This window comes from Lissotriton helveticus, chromosome 5_1, assembly GCF_964261635.1.
Source record: "Lissotriton helveticus chromosome 5_1, aLisHel1.1, whole genome shotgun sequence".
Classification (NCBI taxonomy): domain Eukaryota; kingdom Metazoa; phylum Chordata; class Amphibia; order Caudata; family Salamandridae; genus Lissotriton; species Lissotriton helveticus.
The window spans coordinates 348975870-348999529 of NC_136065.1; the positions used below are offsets into that span (position 1 = coordinate 348975870).

General features: G+C 41.8%; 1 protein-coding gene across 1 annotated transcript in view; it reads left to right on the forward strand.

Moving 5' to 3' along the window:
- The first annotated feature begins 2534 nt into the window (after nt 1–2534).
- PLCH2 (phospholipase C eta 2) overlaps nt 2535–23660 on the forward strand; it is a 631566-nt gene continuing 610440 nt past the window's right edge. The window contains exon 1 of the mRNA XM_078642469.1: nt 2535–2664. The gene's annotated coding sequence lies outside the window, so the exon portion shown is untranslated. The remainder of the gene's footprint in view (nt 2665–23660) is intronic.

Genomic DNA, 23660 nt, shown 5'->3' on the forward strand with positions numbered 1-23660 from the left:
GGGGCTAGGCAGTGTAGCAGGTAAGGGGAGAGATTCAGGGGAGAGGGGATAGGGGCAAGCGTTTTAGATGAGGAACAATAATGTTGCAATTTTTCATCAGTGACAAGTTACAAAAGTATCAAGAAAAGCATTTGAAGAACATAGGGGACAAGGTGAATGGAGCATTGAAGGGTAAGGGGATAGGGTAAAGGGGTAGGAGGAAGATAGGACGTAGAGACGAGGGGAAAGGTCCGGCTGGGTAGGTGATGGCAGGGGGGGAGTCCACAACCAATCTCCTCATTAGCTAACTGGTAGCACCACCGGGCATCGGCCAAATCGCTAGGTCTCTAAAGTCTGGAGTAAGTTCCGCAGGTTCCACATTCTGATGTGTAAGCAAGTTAGGGGATAGGTTCAAGCTCTGGCCAATGCCCAATTATTGTCCCAGGGAAGTAAAAGCGTTGAGGGGACTACTATGGCAGCCATCTTGGGGTCAGGCAGGGGACTATTGACCTTAGTGTTACATTCAGCCATCCCCAAATATATCTGTTCGAGGGGAGCTGATTGATGAAACAAGGAGCAGCAAGAGGCCAGAGTCAGTGCCGCTAGTCTCTCATGGAGGGGAGTGTTGCCACGAGGAGGCAACAAGGGAGAGACGGCCGCCATTTTGGGATCAGGTGGGGTGTCTCCTATATCCCTCTCTTTCACAATAGAAATCGGTTGATCTAGATAATGATGGAGCTATGAAAACGAGGTAAGTATCAGACATGTCGGATACTCTACACGCCATTAAGATTGCCGAGACAAGAGTGGTAGAACTGGAGGACAGCTTCATTCTCTGTATGACTAGTAGATTAACGGAGGGGCTGTAGGAGATGAGAAACGACTCACCATGGCATCCACTGAAGAGCTCTTGCCGGTAGAAGAAAAACTGAGCTGTGTTGATGAGGGAGGACCCCCGGGTGCAGTGTTAGATCGCCCGGGTCATCTTGAATTGTTGAGTTGTTGTGGGTGCCATTTTCGGGTCAGGCGTCGGTCCCTATGAACACCAAGGGTCCTGCAGCATTCTGTCCAAGGTGTATGAGCCCCCCTAGTTGGATGCCAGATGAGGCCCAGAGATGTTAGTGTCAGGTAAGATCAAGGATTGCGGGCACTTAGATGGCTAAAAGTCTAAGAATGACCCGATCCGCCATTTTGAAGTCAGGCAGCGTTCGGGAGTTGAGTTCGGGTGTTGAGAGTAATGACTTAGTGACCAAAACATAATCAATTCTGGACAATATACAATGAACATTCGAAAACAATTGATTCAAATTTTTTAGGTTTACAATCTTTCCAAACAGCAAATAGTGGTTGAAATGTAATAGCTGATTGGAAAGCTTTTCATGATTTGTCAAGTTTAAATTCATATTTGAGGTTTTATCTGTAAAAGGATCAAACAATTGATTAAAAGCACCCGCCATAATGATTTTAGAATTGGAAATATTGTCAGGTTTTACTTTAATAATATGCCAAAATCAGGATCCGATTTAACTGGGCCATAAACATTAAACAGAGTAACATGCTTATTATGGATAATAGTTTTAACCAACATCCAGAGCCTTTCGGTATCACATTCAGGAGAAAAAGCCTGTGGTCTTAGCAATTTATGAAAAAATAGCAATGCCACCTTTATGATTTACAGCAGGAGAGAGAAACAGTTGACCAACCCATTGTCTTTTCAGTTTAACAGATTCAACGCTATTACAATGAGTTTCTTGTAAAAATGCGACTTCAGAATCAAGCTTAGATAAATGGTAAAGTACCTTTTCTTGTTTGAATGGGGACCCAAGTCCTCAAGCATTTCAGGAGATATTAAACATATTGACTACATGAAGGGAAGAATACAGGAATATGGGTGAAAAGGTGCAAAAAAGGGAAAGGAGACAAAAAAGGGAAAGGAGACAAAATTACAATATTTACCAAGTGCAACACAGGAAAAGAGCAGGGAGGAATAACATGAGAATCATATAGGCACTCACAGAGAATAAACAGGAGAGAAAAATGTTAGCAAAGGAAAGAGGATACATAAAAAGACATAAAGGACCAGATCAAGAATGAGCATCCAGATCTGAAAGGAAAATTACTAAGAAGTGGTAAGAGGCATATCAGCACCATCACAAGAACAACATCAGAGAGTAGATAAATAAGTTTAGACGAAATGAAAATTGAATAAAAGGAGAACAGGTGCATGAGAGAATCTTAAGACTTCGGAACAGTTGTGTTCATAACATGGGATGAAATATTCTGAAGAAACATTTTTTACTTAACAGGATTTAGACGTGCATTTGTGAGGTTTTGTGCATCAGCAGGGGTGGAGAATACCATAACATATGTTCAAATGTCTCATTTGAGGTCTCAAAACATGGAATTCCTTTTGCCCAACATTGGTAGCATTGGAGATGTCTTGAGATTTGAATATGTTATTATCGGATCAAACAAGATGTTGTTTGTCCTTAGCAGCTTTCAAGCCATGTAGCAGGTCTGGGAATTCAAGAAAAACCATAATTACTCCTCTAGGTTTAGAAGAATGAGGATGAAATCAGGAAATTGAAAGGAGTAACAGTCTGAAGACCAAGGAGATCTGGAAGAAATGTTTTCAAGAAGTTCAAGAAGATTGGGACCTTCAAACGCTTCTTGCAGACCTTGGAGGTAGAGATTATTACAACGATTCCTGTTTTCCAAATCTTCTTCATGGAGTTTGTTTTTCAGGATCTCCTGTTTAAGCAAATGAGTTTTAGTAGCCATATCGTGATTAGGACTAACATGCTGCTCCATTTCCACTTTTTTCCCTCCATGATGTTCCATTGATTCTCAATATGTTGAAGTTTCTCATTTGTGGTACACATAAAAGGTTGTGAACCCCTAACCTCATCAAGGATGGCATCCAGAACTGGATTATTAAAAGGCATGATAGGTGATGGAGGATAATATTCACTCTCTTAGATTTCATGCTAGAAGAGGAGGCTTTAGCCTCAATGGTCATTTTGATGTGGTGCACAGTATTATGAGAAATCTTCTGAAAGGATTTATTCTGCCCATAAAATGAAGCAATGATGACATACAGATAAAATAGCATCAAGAAGAACAAAGTTTAAGATAATGAGGCAGAAAAAAACTAAAATATACCAAAGATGATTGTGATGCAATCATATTGGGACAGAAAAAAGGCAGTAGATAACCAAAGAACTCTATAGTCGTTGAAAAAATCTGGAAGCAGTAATTATGTGAAGACCTGTTAAGTAGAGTACCTCAAGCATAACTTGGAGGCAAAGCGACATGATGAAATTACCTCAAAAAGAAGCAACCCATAGCACATTTCCTTCCTGGACATAGCAAATATAAGCAGAGGAGGTTTATGACTTCATTGAGCAGAAAAAACATATCAATGCCGAAATGAAATCTTCAAAGCTCCTGGTCACACAGGAAGAATGTTTAGTGAGGCAAAATAAAGAAATTATATGCAGAGGAGACTTATATTTTCCAAAATGCAGTTGAAACCATAGTTGTGTCAAAATGAAGCCTATTGAGTTCCTGGTCATTCATAAAATACCTTACTTGTGGTGATTATAGATTACATAGAGAAAAAAGATGTGAGTAGTGCACTGAGGAAATGGCAGCCACTCTCATTATTGCGGGAAATCACTGACGCAGCACTGCGACATGTAGCAGGCTTGGAGGAGGGCACCAGAAGTTCCCTCCGATGTGGGGATTAAGCATCTCCCAAAGGCATGAGAAAAAGTAAACAATTGGAGGCTGAAAGCAGCTTTTCTTAATTAATTATTTCCCACACATCATCGGATCTCACGGGTCCGCCGCCATCTTGCACGGCGCAGACGCCTTGATCCACTGCTAATGTTAAAGAGTGCAACAGCCACCCAACAGAACATGCTTTCATGCATAAAGTTTGTGAAACTCTGGTGAGTGGTTCCAGACAACTCTTGAGTTGCCCTATTATCTGGACAATTCCAAGCACTTACAACCACTTTGTCTAATCATGAGGATTGAAAATGGTCCAAATAGCCTAACGCTGTTAAATTAGAAACAATGCCCTTTAAAACTTACTAATTGTACATTTATTTACATCAGTATTTAAGTGGAATGAGAACTTTAAGTGGGGTGGATCCTCCCGGATTTCAGATCCTGCAGTAATTAAAAAAAAGCTTTGAAATGGGTCAGTATTGGGCTCTGTATTCATGTCCTTAACTTTATTGGTAAAAACAGGATCAATTTCTGAAAAATGACTGTAAAACTTGTTAAAAGAATACATGTCAGTGATACAGTGCCCGTTTACATTTCACAAACTTAACTTGATCTTGATTAAGAGTAGTTGCTTTTTCAAGATGTCATGTTTCAGCATGTTCTTTCATGCAACATATGACTTTGAATTGAGCATACTGCGACGTGAGCCGCTTTTCATTGTCTGTGTGAGGTCAGGTTGGGTGTTTATCGTGGCACAAGATTGAGAGCTCTCAAGTTGAGATGGCAGGCAGTGGGAGCTTCTTACAGTGCCTGTCAGTGGGTCGGAGAGCTGCTGAGCTTACTACATGCACATCCAAACATTGGCCTCTCTGAACAGCACACAGAGCTACGGCTGCATATGTGCCAGTTGTATTTGTGGTAATCTGTGGGATATGCATATGGAAGAGATAATTTACAACAAAATCATTGATGTTATTCGTGTGTGTGACACTGCTAATAAGCACAGGCAAAGCTAATAGGTCTGTCTTGTTTTAGGTACGTACATTGGTTGTTGTATTACTGTCTGGCTGCAATAACAGAAAACTCACAGACACCCAAACACTAGCCCGGTGGAATTATGTGTAACACACAGGGCTTTAGTTTACACGGTTTAAGTCACGCTCTGGATTACATAGTACCTCACCATGTCCTTGTGACGGGATATCCAAACAGAGTTGTTGTCATTTTATGCTTTTCTGTAAATTTTATATTTTTTTAAGGAAATTATATTTAAAGCCCATTGTTTTAAAGTACAAAATAAGAACAACTAAGGATGCACTGCAGATAATGTTTGAACTGAGAAGCACGGATGTTTGTTTTTATGTAGCTGCATATATTTTAAAATGTGTATCTGTAAGGAAATCAATCATTATATGATTATGAATTATTAAATTCCACATTATGATACTTTTAGCATGAGAAATGAGCCTAAATGTGCTGTTTATTAGCACAAGCCATTTTAATATTGCAATTCTTGCACATGCATTACTGTGGAAACTGCACTTTATTATTGCGAGTTTTGCACATGTGTTTTATAGGAATCCGCATATATTCATTTCTAGGTTGGCATCAATCACTTTATGCGAATTTTGCACATGTATTTCAAATGTTTTTTATTTCATACTTGCTTATTTCTGGAAAAATTGCTCAATGGTTATGTACAGACACTGTAAGGCTTATCCCATTATAGAAAACTGAATTTTATCTTCTATATGTACTGTAATGCAAAGTTTTATGTCTTGTTTGCTATATGGTTATATATATATATATACCCAATAACTCATTTTTTAATTGAATTGAATACATAGACTTCTCCTTTTGAAAGGATTCCTAGTTAGGCTTCTTTGACCATGTCCCTTTCAGAGAACCCCCGCCCCTTTTTCATCTCACTTAAAGCGCTGTGTGAAACACATGAACAACAAGTACAGATAATACATTGGAATCTAAACCTTTGCAGACAAACACAAGAGAAAGCCTGAGTATCTTTCTTAAAGATCTGATTTAAAAGTAGCCATGCTATCCACTGTGAAATGCCTAGGAAGATGGGCAAATATAACTTCTCTGGAACTGACAAAAGTATTTTGCAGAACTCTGCGCTGTGGTATTTAACCAGTGCTTAGTTTGTAAAATGATAAGGGCCCGGGCCCTGACCAGGAGACCACTGCATCTTGCACCACCCATCGCCCCTATCCTAGCTGCCATAACAACTAAAAGCCATCTCTCTCGCCTGCAAGTACAACAGGTGCGATTATTCCAGGTCCCCAAAGCTAAAGGAATGGTGGGTAGGCAGGTGTTAGTCATTTTTTATGTATTTTGTAGTCATAAACAACTGTTGTTCTGCTCATCTCTAAATTAGATTAGCAGCGCCACCTTGTGGCAGACTGTCCTAAGTGTGGTGTTGACCATTAAGTGCTGGTGCTGAGCACCAGAAACCACAGGCTCAAATTAAGCACTGTACTTAACACTTATCTTCACTGAACCCCACCATTCTTACTATAGAATACGAAGTGCGGCTTCACGAAAGTGACCCTGTCTCTCTTGTCAACCGTTCTACACACTACTCATCAATTGTGTCTATCCACCCTGAAGTCTAGATATTCTGTGGCAGGTGCCCCATGCATTTAGAGGGAACACTGCATCACCTCTCGCAGAATCTGTTCCACCCCTCCTGTGCTCCCAGGATAAACTTCTGGCTTTCTGATGACTCCTTAGTGCTTTTAAGCGTTAGGAATAACAGCTTTTTCTTATCTCCAGGAACACAGAACATCACAATTCGGGCTCCACGCAGCACACCACAATAAAGTCATTTTGCACAAGGTACAGCTTGTAAACAAATAAAACCATACATTTGTCTTCCATCCTTCTGCAAGCCTGCATCCTTTCACACACACCGTAAGATGCGCTGCGGCTCACTGCTTCCGAGGAACAAATTGTAGGACATCCGAGGATTAACTGTACCTGCCTGGCATTCAATTCAAAATCCCTCTCATTTTCTCCCTCCCGCCATCTCCTTTTTCTTTTTAGGCTGAGGATTCAGACTGGGATATGGAGACCTATCTCTGACAATACACCTATCACTGCTGGGCTAATTGCATCTGACCAGCACACCCTTTCTTCTCCCCTCCAGCATGACACTCTAAGGATGGGAAGGATACGAAAAAGAAAAGGTTTTTTGAAGGCTGAGGGATCCTTTGCCAATGTAAATTCAGGGGCCAGTTTAAAGAATTAAACAAACTACTAAATAAACAGCTCTACAGCTACCATTGGAAAGCGTGGGAAATTAGACATTAAAAAACACACAATCGGATTATGCAATTTACATATATCAATTCACGAGGAACTTTAGGAAAAATCAATGGTTCGTATCCTAGAAAAATCAATGTATGCATGTTCATAGCATTAATCAATTTGGTCAACAAAAACACAACTAAAATAGACACTAGCTGCACAGTGACAAAGATGTAGCTGGCAATTATGAAAACGTGGCAATTAATGAACAGGCAATGACTACAGAGTGGAGAAACTGAAACAAAAGAGACCGAGGTGTTTCAAGTGATTTGATGGTTTGATCCAACAGACACCCAATTTGCTCCTGTATATATCAGGTCCCAGTTGGAATATGCCCACCCACGCCCCTACCAAGTTAAAAAACAAAAACAGTAACAATAATCTATGAATGGAACTTGGGCTAACACATCGTGACTTTGTTTAAACTGACTTTGTAGTTCAATCATCACATGAATATCATCAAGTCATTTAACAATATTATACTACCTCAATGTTGTTTAGTTTGCAAAAATAGACAAATTTGCTTCCTTGAATAACTGGCAATTGTATATATGTATGCATGCAAATGTGTGTGTGTGTGTGTGTGTGTGTGTGTGTGGATGGGTGGGTGGGTGTGCGTATGTGTATAAATGCATACACATTTTGTTTTTAATGGATATGTTTGCTTTCATACAAAATTTAGCCGCATGATTACCGCATTGTTCATATCATGTTACATTCAGTTTTCTTGTACTTTGCTGCAATGCTTGAATTTCGTTGCTGTTGTGCTGAAGTTAAACCTGTAATTTGCCTGAGGCTCATTTAGTAATGGAAGATTGATTCTGTTAGAGAAATCATTTTTAGCTCAACTATGATTTTCGCTGAAATGTGTAAATTGAACTTCAGGTTGTTGTTTATTTAGATTTAGTGAAAGAAAAGTGTGACTGCACATTCATGATCGAAGTTGCAAAGACAGAGATCAGGCTCAAAGAGTTGGCTTATCCATCTGCTTGCACCCCCCCCCCCACACACAAAACACACACACTTTGTTCTTTCATCCCTTTATTTTCGGACACAGAGTGCAAAAGCGTTTGCCATGAGAAAAACAATGAAAACAAGATGCAAAATTATAGAACTACAAAATATCCTAATATTAGCCAATTGAAAGTTGCCACCCATGTCTCACGCTATGAGACACGGTCAGCGAGCAGCAGCATGTCTCTGCTTTCAAATGCCAAGGGATTGGGAGTGCAATTTCAAGGGTTACACTAAACAGGAAGTTGAGGGCTATTACCCTCTCACTACTTAGGTCACATCATCATTGTCTGCTTTTGGATGTTACTACTTTGTCTAAACAAACTGCAACAAAAATGTATCTGGTAGAAATGTGTGGGTTGCTTTCTATTTTGGAGTTCTATTTGTTTTAAAACTCATTATATTGGTTACTTGGCTATCAGGCACTAAGCCGAGGGATGCAATGCAAAGATAATTTGAGTAATGGTCATTATATGCAAAGTACATGAGCGAGGACGTTGTATAGGGTTTAGAATTAGCAGAAACATGCAGATTCTATAAGTTGGCTAACATTCTGAGTATGTTTGCAAAGGGCAAAAAATGATCAGTAACCATCGAAAACCCCCATAACAATGACTGCAGAGCTGAGTACCTAATAGCATTTCTGAACCAATAGTATTGCACAAACTCTATTGCACTTCATACTGGTTTGGCTCTAGCAGCTTTCAGAGAAGACAGGCAGTCTCGATTAAATTCGACTTTTTCATAATTTCTTTGGCCATTCACGCCTCTGCTGTTTCTCAGATGTAAAACATCACTCTAAGAGAGCTGGTATTGATCCTGAAACTCACTTCCAGCCACTGTTTAGGCAAGTGTTTCTGTGTAGCAAAGCCCATCCCACCCTCCTCGACTTATAATTGACTTTTACATGGAAAGTGTTCTTGTCTCGTTGTTCCTCTGCAGCCTACTGCATTAGGCATGCTGCATCTCATTGCATTTTCACGCTTTCAGGCCTCATTGCTAACTGCCGGAGAAAGGCTTAGTGGAAGTAAATTGAAATCAAATTCTCCATCTGCAGCAAAGTCCGCGTAGAGTGTCTGCTGCTTCCAACCCCAGCTGAGGCGGAGGGAGACATCGCAAATCGTGTAATCCAATAGATTACCCCCGCGTCGACTGCATGGGGAGACTTTAGACATGCACGCGATCATTAGGAATTCAGAAATGGAGGTTTAAAATTGCTTTCCTTTCAATGTAGCAAAGCTTTAATCATATTTTGGTTGTTGGGTGAACCCTATAAAAACCCTTCTGACCCTCAGCTGGTGCGGTAAGCATATCAATAGCATCCTAAAATCCTCCTTCTTTTTATGTATGTTACCATTCCTGTCTTTGGTGAGGTCCATGCATAACTGTTTCACCCTATAATTTATTTTCTGATCACCTAATATTTTGATAGTGATGCCCACCTTAAAAGCGAGACTGAATACCACGCTATAGAAAAACATATACTGAATTCCTCAATGTTCTTCTTCTTTAGGCCCATTGCTGATCATCCCAAGCCTCCTGTTCTTAACTGATTGAAATAGTAGCGATTGCTTAACTCCAGTCCATTGGGGACATTCGTCACTTCCTCTATCTTGCTTAATAAGTGTTTTATTTCACAGCTCTATCTCCTGTGAGAATTGGTGCTGAAAATGCAATCCTATGCTGACAAAATTTAGGGACAGGATATCATGCATTCATAATACTGCAGACATAATATCTGTCACCTTTGTGATGGAGTATCCCCGCTGCCAAACTCTAAATCAGATGATTTATTTTTCATATATTGGCCTCATTACTCGAGGTGGGCAGTCAAGTGGCTGAATTTTCCTTGTGTTTCATGGACCTTTGTGCACAATTGTCACCTCTCTGTAGAGGCACCTGGCTGCATAGCAGGTGGTTATTCACAATATATAAGCTCAAAATATAGTTCAAATATTGGCGTAGAATAAATGCTCCTGCCCACACAAGGGTGTCATTTGCTCTTAGTTTTCTGTGGAGACCTTAATACCCAATTGGAACAACAAAGCAATTTTGACAAGTGTGTAATTATGGGTGGGGCTGCACCTCCTGCCAAACACAGATTCCCTCCTTGCAGCAACCCAGTGAAGTCATGAGTCCTAGGCCCACAGTATTAGAAGGCAGCGTGTGGAAACTGAAGCAGAAAACAGACAACATAGCCATGGACCACAATCTCCTTTATGCAGATTTCACTAAAATCCCAGACCGCGGGAAGAAGACAGACAAAACCTCGGAAGAGGTAAAGACACCTTTTCTAAACTGCAGTCAATGTCACAACAACTGATAGTGATGGCGGATCTCGGTGGAATAATATACACATAGTTGGGGTCCCAGAAAAGGGGAGGGACAATGAGATGAACTGTTTGCTGATCAATCTGTCACTGCAGCGTAAGAGACTATCATTCTCCAGTTTCGTTGAAAGGACCAAATGGATGCAGATTCCTGTTCAAACCCGGGGCCATCTCCAAAGGTGCTAACTACCAGCATCTTCAGTTTTCCGGAATGAGAGTCCATTCTCCAGATGGTGATGGTCAGGAGGCCGGTGATCTTATACAATACAAAGACAATATTATTACCTGAGGTCAGACGAACAATACACCACCTCTGGCACATGTTTGAGGTGACGAAGAGTGAAGTCAAATATCTGAGGCTCTTTTCAGCAAAGCACTAGATTTTTGTTGAAGGAAAACTTTGGCCTTTCCTATCCCAATAGAATGTCTGGTAGAAGCTGCAAAGTTGGTGCTCCCAACAAGCTCGTCAAGACACTGAGCATCATTTGGATTATTTGGAAACTTATCAACGTAAAGGCTTATGAGAATACGGATTGACCTTCAGAAGACCAATCTTGTGAATGTAAAGGTGAAACACTGATGTTATATGCGGGAGCAGTCTTTGCAGGGCGGTTTTTGCAGAGCAGTGCCTTCATCATGCATGTGTTCCTCTGCATATGTTTAGCAAGTATAGACCGTTACCACACATGCTTTTATCACGCATTTAAGGTAAGTATGGGGGGTCTACTCCCAAAAAGACAAGAGAAGCAGGGAACTGGTTGGAGAAAGGAGAAGGGAATAAATATATATATATATATATATATATATATATATATATATATATATATATATATATATATATATATATATATATATATATATATATATATATATATATATATATATATATATATATATATCTCCATATGTGAGAAGCAATCCAAGTCGGGTATTTCCGGGATTAGTCCCTTAGTCAGGTGGTGCGTGGTGCCGGTAAACCCAAACCGGTCGTCAATATCCAAGAACAAAAAGAGTAAATTACGCACTCTCAGAGGTCTGGTTGCTTTAACCATAATCTTTATTCCTTAACCGCTACGCATTTCCACACAAATGTGTCTTGATCACACGATAAGACAGCTTCACAAGGACTTGTATAAATAAACAAAAAATATGCAAGAGAGTTGTATCATCAATAGCCCACATTTCACTTTCATATACGGTGGCCATTTTGTAACATGTATGAATTATTCACAGCCTGTGTATTGTGCTTCTTAATACATTACAGTCGATGAACGGTGATTGCAAGCAGTGTCAGATATCATATTCCATAAAATAGAGGGCATCACATGGGAGGATGAATTTACTTTGATTACCCTGGACGTGAACTCACTGGACAAGATTCTATTGAATCAAGACAGATTCAGATTGAGGTTTGGGAGATATCGTCCTTTGTCCGGAAGAAGGTGGTGTTTAAGCGGTTACACCCACTGAAACGCGTCGACGCCCAATGTCAACAGGCATACTATAGACTGTGATAGACATTTTTTTTTATTTGTCAAGTTGATTATACAAAAAATTAATGTCATAAAAATTAATTGGTCAAATGTATTAGCCTGTTTAGCCGAAACTCTTTTTCTTGAAGGTTCTCCCTATATTGTTAATTGTGGGATTTGTGGTTGTCTTTATTTTATATCCATACAATTGCTGACCAATTACTGAATTGTTTTTTAACCTTTTTAATGTTTTAAGACGAATACATGTTGTATATATTTTTCAGCACTTGACCTTTTGAGGGTATTGGTGTTATGTTCTGGTGATATGGATGAGGGTATGATTCTGATTGTGAACGTGTATAGTTAAGTATATCTGGTAGCCCAAAGGGGATCTCTTTCTGACTAAGGTCTCTTGTAGGAGAAAACCCTGGGGGTTCTACATACTTGCACAGCGTTAAAAGGTGGATGACTGAATGGTACTGCAGATCTGGTTGATGGTAATCTGTTTAAAAGGCTGCCAGCTTTAAAAGCAAGTGTCTCCTCTACTGGACCAATATTGAATTTTAAAAATGTCCCTAGGTCTTCGGTGGAGTGGAACATAGTACAAATCCTGTGCCGTGATACTGCATAGAGCTACTCATTTAGTGTGTCACAGGAAGAAGCAAAACTTTACAAAAAGAGTTAATTAGGTGACATTGGGCCAACTGATTTATCTCTCTCTGTTCCTCAGTGCTTATATATGCCAACATTGAAAAATGATTAGAAACAGGTTGGTCACATCATTATAAAGAGCTATATAAGGATGACAGTACATTCTGTACAGCCACAGCATCCAAATGTGATTCCATTGCTGTTGAAGTCTAAATGACTCATACATCAGTCGTTTAATCACTGAAAAATCTCAAGGTTACATTTATCTTAACCTAATGTTTCTTGATCAAAAGTGTCCATTATTTCATTTACTGCGGAAAGATGAAATGCGGAGCTTGCCTTTCTGGGATCGGAATACATTCCACAGGTGGTTTGACAGATCACAGTCATCATCACTTTCATCATCATCATCATCATCATCATCACACTCATCACCATCAGCCACGAAATGATCAAAGAGTAACGATTTTAGTACACCATGCCAGGATTCTGAGTACAGAACTGTGCCTTGTTCCCACACAAAAAAATCTATATTGTCAAACGTAACAAATATGCATTTTAGAACCGTTTCATTTGTAAAAAAAAACTCCATAAGTATCAGGGTTTTGCATCTGCTGCGAAGGAAATGCTATAAAAAAACGTGGTTTTTGTCCTTCTTTCCTTTCTGTCAAATCCGTTGATTCCAGGGAATGTGTGGATTTTAAGTGCAGCCTCTCCCGGTTTCATAATTAACCTTCGTGGTGGGAGAGGGTGGAGAAGGATGGAAGGAACTGCCTGTGCGCAGGTGAACAGATGTTTGCTAATTGCTGCTCCCGCTCTTTGATAGCTGGCAGATGCACGAGGTTACCAAATGAGGCTACGTCACCGGGGACGCCATGCTTCCAGGTCTGGGCTTTCATTTTGCAAATCATTGTTTGTAATCCGGGCCTTTCATCCACATGGCTCAATCAAAGTGAACCAAAACTGAGACTCCTGGACAGTGTAAAGGGTCACATGGACTAAACCAATTTGCAGACCCTGCGATTTGGAAAATGGCAGGGGTTTGCAACCATAAAATGGTGTTGGCCACGTCTAAACGCATTTTGGAAAATAGGGAATGCCTTTGCAACTCCTAGGGGAAATCATGAAAAATCGGTCTAGGAGACCAATGCATGATCCACTTCCGATGTACTCCCACACGGTAAATATATTTTTAAGACAACACCAGTTCCTTTAGACATGGACAACTTTTTAAAAAATGCACATTTAGAAAGGAAATGCAAGGATAATGCTCGGCTGTCCTTTGTCAGACTATAATCCCTGCAATAGCAGCCATTCACAGTGAGTTTGCAAATTGTGACCTGCTTAAATAACATTCATTAGGCAGATCATTTTATGACCCCCCTCCTGCAAATATGCAATTTGAGATGCAACATTTTAAGACATGGGTCGCATTGCATTTTGAGAACTAAACTACGCATCCATGGTTTGCATATAAGTCTCTGTTGTGTCTGTCTTTCCTGCATTAGAGCCGAGACGCCCCCTTGCTGGGGCAGCTGCCGCGCTTTACAAGCTAAGATAACATAACATAACAATACATTGGGCCTCTAGTTACTGCGTGGAAGTTGAAGATTTGATAACGGTGATCTCAGGGAGACTTAGTTATCTAATAACTTTCCTCTAATTATTTCTCGAGCACAAAATCGATTCCATTGAGCAGTTTTTGATGTAGGATGGTATATGCTTATCTAAATACATATTCTGCCTGTGATAGTTCAGCATTTGTGAACCGTAACCCCTATGGTAGGCAAAGTCTCATAGAAAGTGATAGTCACTTTGAGATTTTGGTTGGGCCCTTAAAGCTAAAAAGTGGGTTTTATATCTTAAAATGTGGATATCTGTGGCTTCTGCCTGAATCTGTTTGCCCATTCATCAGATCGTTCAGTAGCGGCAGCTACCGTACGGGGGTGGTGGGAGATGGGGGAGAGCAGGAAAGTAGAGGGGGGATAAAAAAAAGTAATAGCACTTACCTGGTTACGGCCGCACGCCACCTCTCCTCTATCAATCACTGCATTTTTAAAGCGCGCTACATACCCGTGAGGGTCTCAAGGCGCTGGGGGGTGGGGGGGGCTACTGATCGAAGAGCCAGGTCTTGAGTAGTCTCCTGAAGGCCGGCAGGTCCTGAGTCTGTCGTAGGCTGGTGGGGAGAGCGTTCCAGATCTTGGCGGCGAGGTAGGAGAAGGATCTGCCGCCGGCGGTGGTTTTCCCGATACGAGGGACTGTGGAGGTTGGCTGAGCTGAGGTTTCGGGTGGGGGTGTGGAAGCTGAGTCGGTTGTTGAGGTATGTTGGTCCGGTGTTGTGTAGGGCTTTGTGTGCGTGGATGAGGAGTTTGAAGGTGATCCTTCGGCAACAGAAGGCACACAGCTGCCCAGAATCCACTAGCCAATCACGACGTTGTTCGGTGCTCAGAAAGGGACTAGGAGGATGTGCATGTTCTCCACCAAGGCTGTGCAATACAAAGTGTGCATGACTGTTTGGCCGGCCAGAGATGGCAGCTAAACTGTCATGCACACTTAGAAAGTGCCTACCGCTCCTTTCCGAGCTCTGAAAAGCCCAGCCCCGCCCGCCAACTAACTTGGCCAGTACGGTAAAATAAATTGATAATAACGTTGCATTATTATCATTTTATTTTTCGGTTTTGAACTGCGCCGTGAGCAGTGGGGCGAAGCGGAGGAGGTGCAGCTGAGATCATTGAACAGGTCCTGGTTGTCAGAAGAGAGCAACTACCAGCCCCAAAATTAGACATACGTTTACTCCTCTATGCTCCGAATACTGGGTACTATAATTGCAAAGGCTAGAAAAGAAAGACTCCTTACCTGTCCTCGCTCGCTCACCCACCAAGTAGTACTCAAGTTGCCAAGTTACACTCTTAGGATTGAGTTCATGGGTTGGTCTAGATATAGTATGGCAGATTTATTGTGGACGTCAGAGCACAGTAGGAGGTTTTACTATGTTACAGAAATGTATTTTTTACACCGTAACAGTATTGATATACAGCAAAAAATAAATCACTCAGATTGAGCACTGAAACCATCATCTGATAACAATCTCCTCATACGTCCCCAAAAGTGTAGGGTAGATTGTGTGCCATAGAATGGGTACTCTAGGCATGCATTGTTTTTCAGTGACTGCTTTGAACTGCTAATAGCACAACAAGACTCTCTGTTAAAAACACTGGTGGTTTGGAGCGTGTCCAATGGGATGAGGTTTGTAATTGGTCTCAAAGGTGCTTAGGCTTCGGTCACTCCACAGGTATAATCCAGTGCAAGTTGATGAAGACTGGGTGTCTATCTCATCTTATGTTTGTTGGAGCATCTGGGGGTAATGATTTGTCTTATCTAACCAGTTCCCGCTTTTTAGGCAGCTTCTTGGTGCTCTGTTTAACATGAATAGGTGCCCATGTTATGTACTGATGATGATGTCAATATCAGACCGTATAGGACCTGCAAGAAAATGTCCTGTTTGCATGGTCGGTACAAAAGGGGGTGGTAATAGACGGAGCATCTGAACTAATCAAACACTCAAACCCAGTCAAAAGATCTGGGTTTAATCCATCACCGTTCTTTAGCCCACTCTGCCACCCCAGTTCAGACATGGCTATATGCAAATCAGTCTGACCCTGTGCCTCATGGGAACAGTACTGCCCAAACTGCCAAGCCATGCCTTCCTTGGACCGGAAACAAGCTTCCGGGGACCGGTTTCTGGCATTACAGCCGTCTTCAGCCCGGCTTGTTTGAATCCAGTGGCAAAGTGAGCAAGGGACTCGCGTCTGAGCATACCCTGCCACACTTATGGCGGCAAAAAGCGGTACAAAAGGGGGTGGTGATGGACGGAGCATCTGAATCAATCAAACACTCAAACCCAGTCAAAAGATCTGTTTGCATGGTCAGCACCCCTCCCCCACTTTTTGCTAGATTGTAATACTGGTGTATGGACTCAAAACCCTGGGGTGCTGCCATCCAGCCCCAAGTGATTGTGTGATAGAAGATGACTCTAAAGAAAAATTGTAAATACACTGGCATAATCTTTGATTTCAAACAACACGATTTATGCAATCTTTTACAACGTCTCACACCTAAGCAGTGTGACCAGCTCAAGGTTTGAAACTATAGGCAAGTTTAGATGAGGCATCGGGTGAATGATGTCTCATATCGCTTCTCAAAACCCACGCTGGCATTGTCAAACAAAGAGACATTACAGATTGTCGATTGCTGGTTATTGTAGGCAATGCAATACTGGGTGAAAATATGTTTTTTTTCTGCAATGGATAGATAGCCCATTTAAGGATGTGGTGGTCATATATTGCACAGGAAGCTCATCTATGAAACATACTGCACAGACAATGCACATGACCGCACCACTATTAATGTTCCAGTCTTCTACTTAGTGCAATTTCTTGACAATTTTACTGTCACACACACCATTCAGGAGTCATTCTAGTTCAGAATAAACGTGCTCTTTATTCTTACAGCGTTTATTGAATAATGGATTGATTGTTACTCTGCTTCTGTTGCCTATGTGTGTCAACAACAAGATTTACCAGTCTATCCATCTTTCATGCCTACATTTATACACAGTTATTGAAGGATTTATTACACATCCCGGTTCAGTCACAAGGCTTATTACAGCTAAGTACAATATAACATGAAATGAATGCAAAATATGTTGATCAGATAAATATTAGTTTATTCATAGTGAGGGTTAAGTAGTTTTTTGCTGCATCTGAGATAGTACCTTAAACTGCCTTTACCACAATCAATTGCAGCAATATTTACAAGTGGTGGTTTTATTTTATGTATCCCAGCACCTAGAAGTTGGTCTGCTTCACCATAAGGAACCAGTAAAGGACCTTCGGAGTCAAGGTGATGTGGTAAAATCCTTAAGGTGGAAAACACTCTTGTACATAGCAATATGTAAATGTGGGCAGATGGGCAAGTCGCAACAAAGAAGGCAAATTGTAGAAATGTGTGTTCAGTTGGTCAATACCTCACCTGTAGTAGCCTACATATACATGTTCTGCAGTAGATTACTTGCCCAACTATGTGGCACCAGTTGTATGATCTAACTATATGTTCTCAAGGTACTTATGCAAGATCAGCAGACATGTCCCTCAGCAAGGCAATACATAAACTATAAAGTATCAGTTTTAGGAGCTCTTTAAATGTTTTTTATTCAGACATAGGTGTTTTTCAGCAGCTCAGTTGCAGCTTGAATACGGTTGAAGTTGTTGGAGTTATGTGTTTTTGAGCAGTTCGAATGTACATTCAAAAAAGGTAGACGTTGTATGATCTGTTAACAGTGTTCTTCAGTAGGTCAACATTGTACATAAATTCGTTTTAGCATCTGTAGAAGTGTTCTTCTGTAGTTTGATAGCATACTTAAATTAGGTAGACATTGTGGAATCTGCACAGGGTTCTTCAATTGCTTGACAGTGTACCTAAATAAGGTAGAAGTTGTACGACTCTTGTATGAGTGTTTAGCAGTTTCATTGAATCACTAAATAAGGTAGAAGTTGTACGACTCGTGTGAGAGTTTTCAGCTGTTCAATAGAATTATTTAATAAGGTAGAAATTACAGGATCTGCGTAAGTGCTTTTTGGTGTTCTATTGAATACCTAAGGTAGAAATTGTTGGTTGTGTATAAGTGTTCAGCAATAAGTCAATGAAGTTTCTAAATAAGGTAGGAATTGTTGGCTATGCATAAATGTTTTTCTGCAGTTCAATAGTACACATAAGTAAGGTAGAAACTGTGGAGTCTGGATAAGGGTTAGTCGGTAGGTTGACAGTGTACCTAAATGTGGCAGAAGTTGTAGGATCTGTATAAGGATTAGTCGGTAGGTTGACAGTGTACATAAATGCAGCAGAAGTTGTAGGGTTTTGTAAGGATTAGTCGGTAGGCTAACAGTGTACCTAAATGCGGTAGAAGTTGTAGGGTTTGTATAAGGGTTAGTCGGTAGGCTGACAGTATACCTAAATGCGGTAGAAGTTGTAGGGTTTGTATAAGGGTTAGTCAGTAGACTGACAGTGTACCTAAATGCGGTAGAAGTTGTAGGGTTTGTATAAGGGTTAGTCAGTAGACTGACAGTGTACCGAAATGCGGTAGAAGTTGTAGGGTTTGTATAAGGATTAGTCGGTAGGCTAACAGTGTACCTAAATGCGGTAGAAGTTGTAGGGTTTGTATAAGGGTTAGTCGGTAGGGATGTATGACGTTACTCCGCATACCGTTACAACTACCTACCATTACAACGCGACCATTACAACGCATACCATTACAACGCATAGCGCTTTGGGGTGCTGGATAGTGGTAAGTATAATTTACTATTCTAACTCCAGTCCCCGTGGACCCTAGGGAAGGTGTTGGATAGTAAATTATACCATTCCCTATCCTATAGCGCCCCCCAGCGCAATGCGTTGTAATGGTATGCGTTATAAAAGTCGCGTTGTAATGGTAGTGCGGAGTAACGAATGCGTTGTAACAGGTGCATACCGTCGGTAGGCTGACAGTGTACCTAAATGCGGTAGAAGTTGTAGGGTTTGTATAAGGGTTAGTCGGTAGGCTGACAGTGTACCTAAATGCGGTAGAAGTTGTAGGGTTTGTATAAGGGTTAGTCGGTAGGCTAACAGTGTAACTAAATGCGGTAGAAGTTGTAGGGTTTGTATAAGGGTTAGTCGGTAGGCTGACAGTGTACCTAAATGCGGTAGAAGTTGTAGGGTTTGTATAAGGGTTAGTCAGTAGACTGACAGTGTACCTAAATGCGGTAGAAGTTATAGAGTCTTTACAAGGGTTAGTAAGTAGGTTGACAGTGTACCTAAATGTGGTAGAATTTGTAGGATCTGAATAAGCGTTCTCCCATCCCTTGATAATTCAGGCACACAGTGAGAGCGACATTAGCTTTATCAAGTCATCTGACAGCTCATTTGTTTAAAATATGACGAGGACGATCTACATAAGGGTAAGTGTTGAGTAGTCATTTGATGGGCAAGATGCAAAGAAGTAACAGCTTTAACATTTGCGCTACTTTACACCGGAGAACAGGCTAAAATCCTGCCTGAGGTCGGTGGGAGTATTTCAGCCTATCAAAAAGATCAAATGATGTTCAAATCTGCTGAGTGGTTTTAATTCTTCTTATAAGTAAATGTAATGGAGCAGCCCGTTTAACTACATGACTGGTATTATTGCAATCGACCGCAAAATACCACAAGCAATAATGTTGCGGAACAAAATTATTAATCACGTACGTGAAGATGAATTTCCCAGGCGTGGGTACAGGCGGCCCGAGGGTGCCTCCTCTTCAGCGTTTGTTTGAGGAATGATTAAAACAGCAGGCCCAACTATCAGGAGTGAAGGAATGATTAAATATATTTTATAACTGCAGGGTTTGAGGAGGCCAGTAATTGAGGGTATGCCCACAGGGAGACGTAAGATCTGCTGACAGCCGGTGCGTCTGCCTTCACACCTCCCACCTTTCAAGATGGCTCCCGCCTTTGAAGCAGCGCGAACGCCAAGGATTGGGCGGGTTCTTTTACGCCCCATGCGCAGAAGAATTTGATCTTCCGGTGTGTGCTTCTTTAAGAAAGATTTATCTGAGCGTGGAATCCCAAGGCAAGAATAGAAGGCCCCATAATAGCATTACAGGCTCCGGCTTAGAGGCACGCGGGGAGTTTCGTAGACGTCCTCGCGGTGTCCTCGCGAAGAGCAGGTCACACACAGGGCGTCTGCCCTCCATGCTGCACTGGTCGGTGAGGGGCACGCGCCTCCTGCGCACTGTCCCTGTCCTTTAAGGAAAGGGAGCCTGGCAAATGGCGGGCCATGAAACAAGGTTTTAAGTGTTGAAAGAGATAGAGAGACAGGGAGAGAAAGACACAGGAAGAGTTTAATGGGACGAGAACGGGGAAAGAGAATCTGAACGAGAGGGGGAACGTGAGAAAGAAAGAGAGACAGAGAGAAAAGGTGAAAGGGAGAGTCAGAAAAAAAGAATGAAGGAAAGGGTGAGAGAGATAGAGAGAAAACTAGAAGAGAGGCAAATGGGAGTGGGGAAGATGGTGAAGAGTGGTGGTGAGAGGAAGACAGGCCAGAGAAAAGCAAAAAAGAGAGAGAGAGGTAGAGATACACAGAGAGGAGAGAGCGAGACTGGTGAAGGAAGATATAAAGAGACAGAAAGAACAAGAGCGAGGGAAATAAGAAAGAGATCAGAGACAAAAGAGGGGAGAGGAAGAGTGACTGGGTGGGGGAGAGAGAGGGAGGGGCATTAGGAGAAAAAGAAAACGTGAAAGAGGGTTAGAGGGATAGAGAGGAAAGGAGAGAGAGGAGCACGCAGTAACTTCGTTTACTTTTGGTAAAGAAAAAAGGCCGCGCATTTATTCCTTGTACAACATCTAAAAATAATTGACTCCCTTCAAGTGATTTCTTGGAAGCCCTATTGACAGTTTCAACCCACGGCATCCATTTTGACCAGGGCCTGTTTGCATCACTTTTGACGTAACTCGGAGACGCTTCTCTTCAGGGAAAGATGCTCATTGCTGGGACCTGCCTCTCGGTAGGAGCGGTAATGCAACATCTGGAACAGGGGCAGTTACAGACACGTGAGAGAAAAAGAAACGACTTAGCTGGAGCCTGGGCAGAGCGTACCGTGTTTCAGCAGGAAGGGTGACGTGCAGGATTTTCCTGGCCTGGGAAGCCTTACACATACATCGTATGTGTCCTTAAACATACAATGTATGTGTATTTATCTAGAGCTCATCTCTCTCGCTTCCTGAGGTGACGTGAAGCCTTTTAATGTAGAACGCCCTATGAAGTGGCTGGGGCACTTGGAATCTCCTGGGACTAAGGCAGTGGGAGGCCATGCTCATTGCGTCACTTTACATTTCCATTGGACGCTCCGGTTGGTACCCGCGTGCGTCGCCTGACCTTGCCTGAAGTGACAGCTTCTGTCTCTCTCCGAGGGCCCTGCTGCACCCTTGCTTGGCACGTTTAATGAGCATCGCACCGTTCCCTCGGGGACAGCGGCTAATACCAGCTGCCGGAAAATATAATCAGTCCCTTCTTTGTTTTCATTACTCTCTGTACATGGATTAAGTCCCCTTGATGGGATAGGGCGGATCCCAGGCTTTGGATTACTCTGAGGGATTAAGACCTCATTTCAGTGTGTTGCTTCGTTCCGTGAATCTGCTCGTGTTTGTGGGAGGGGGGAGACCTTTGTGGCAAAAGCACAGCTGTCCCTCTGGTGATGCTCAATATAAACTACCAGGGAAGATGGAACTGGCGGTACCACTGAGGGCTGGCTGACGATTCCCCGATGCCTTGCGGTCCATCGTCTCCGTAGGAATTTGAGGATTACAAACCCCAAGTTTCCCATGGACCTGCAGTTGAGCAGGGGTATGGATGAACACTGGTGGAACGCCATCTTTGGATTGCAGCGCACTTGGTTTCCCAATGGGCGTCCCAGCTTCTGGAAAGCAGGTCTGTCAACATTGGAAGCAGTCACTGAGGAACTTCCGAAACTTTATTAAAGGATGCCAAAAGTCAAACCAGATCTGCAGGAAAAGCAAATGCACTCCGCAAACAACCTGAAGGACAACTTTCCGCCACTATCTTGAAAGCTGGGTTGGATGCCTGTGAACCAACCAACTCGCACCACGCTCTTACTTGCATGTTGCACCGCGTCTTACTTTTATCTACAAATACCCCGCATCCACTGGCATCTCGGCTTCTATTCTACAACTGAACTCCTCATTCTTCTGGCCGCAAAAAAAGAAGTAGCTAATGAAGGTGGTCATCAAACAGTGAGTTTTTGTTGTTGTCTCTCAAAAATCTTCAAAGTCTTTCAGACTAGAGACCACATTTTACACATAGAAGAATACACACTAAACAATTCTTATGGCGAGATCTTAAACCATCTAGATTGTTCCCAGTCTAGAAATAAAGGACTTTACTCTGTTCTGCCTGAGCTCTCCATTCTTCCTGTTGAGTGTGATTGCCGGTACACCCAGGTTCAGTTATTTTATGGGATCTAGCCCTAGACCATTTAAAACGCTAACTCGCCACATCGCCATTACAAGTTGCCATGAGTTTTGTAAATATCTAGCACTGCCCTTATCTTTGAATGCATTGGATACCAAGTGCTTTTGGGCAGATTGGCTCATTTGACATTTGTCTGTGCCTTGAAGGATATAAATTATCACAGCACCTAAATTTGTGAGTTTCAGCCATCTCCTAGACTCTCTGTGGAGGATAGCTTTGGACTGGCCTTCTGCAGGGATATGGAAGCCTCCAAGCCTTCCCTTCAGAAGAAAAGGTCCGGAATCTCCTGGCTGGCGAAGGAGTTTCTGTGGATAGGAGGCAGCATTGCTGGATCCCCTGACATGAAAATTGGGCAGTTCGGTAAGCGGAATGTAAATTAGCACTTAAATCCCTTACTTTTAGAACAAAAAATGCTATCCCAAAAGCTTTGGCTCCCAATCTCTCTTGTGTTAAGCGATTATTTACATCTAGCCAAGTAGTTTTGGAACAGATTGCAGCTCGAAGGACTCAAATTCTACCTTCCTAATATAAGGTTTGCTGATGATATCACTTACATACTATGATAGCAAAGTTTTACAGGTTGTAAGCTCAATAAATTGGTTTTCAAATTGAATATCACGAAATAGGCTGGATGAAGGGATGATAGATTCATGAGCCTTCACATACAGAATCATGCACATGCACCCATAAACACACTTGTCCACAAGCACACATGTTGTCAGGCACACATACACAAGTGCTATTATGTCCATTCATGCACACTGTCACAGCCACATACTTGTACACAGACACACAAACACACCCCTCCTCTCCAATTAAGGTATATTTTGATACTGTTATCCATGGAAAATGGGAGCCATAAATCTGTAGAATTAGTTTTCAAGTACTTTGGGGCATACAACATCAAATGAAGCGTGATAGGTGTTGTAATGTTTACTCGACTTAGCAGTTTATTTACCTTTGTGATTTGTGGCTCAGCCTAAGCACCAATAATTGTGTTCTGTAGAATGTAACAATTCAGCAGAAGAGAAGATAAGTTTCCATTCAGCTTGTCTGGTGCCCTCTTCTGTAGTCTGTGTAAGTTCTGTTTTA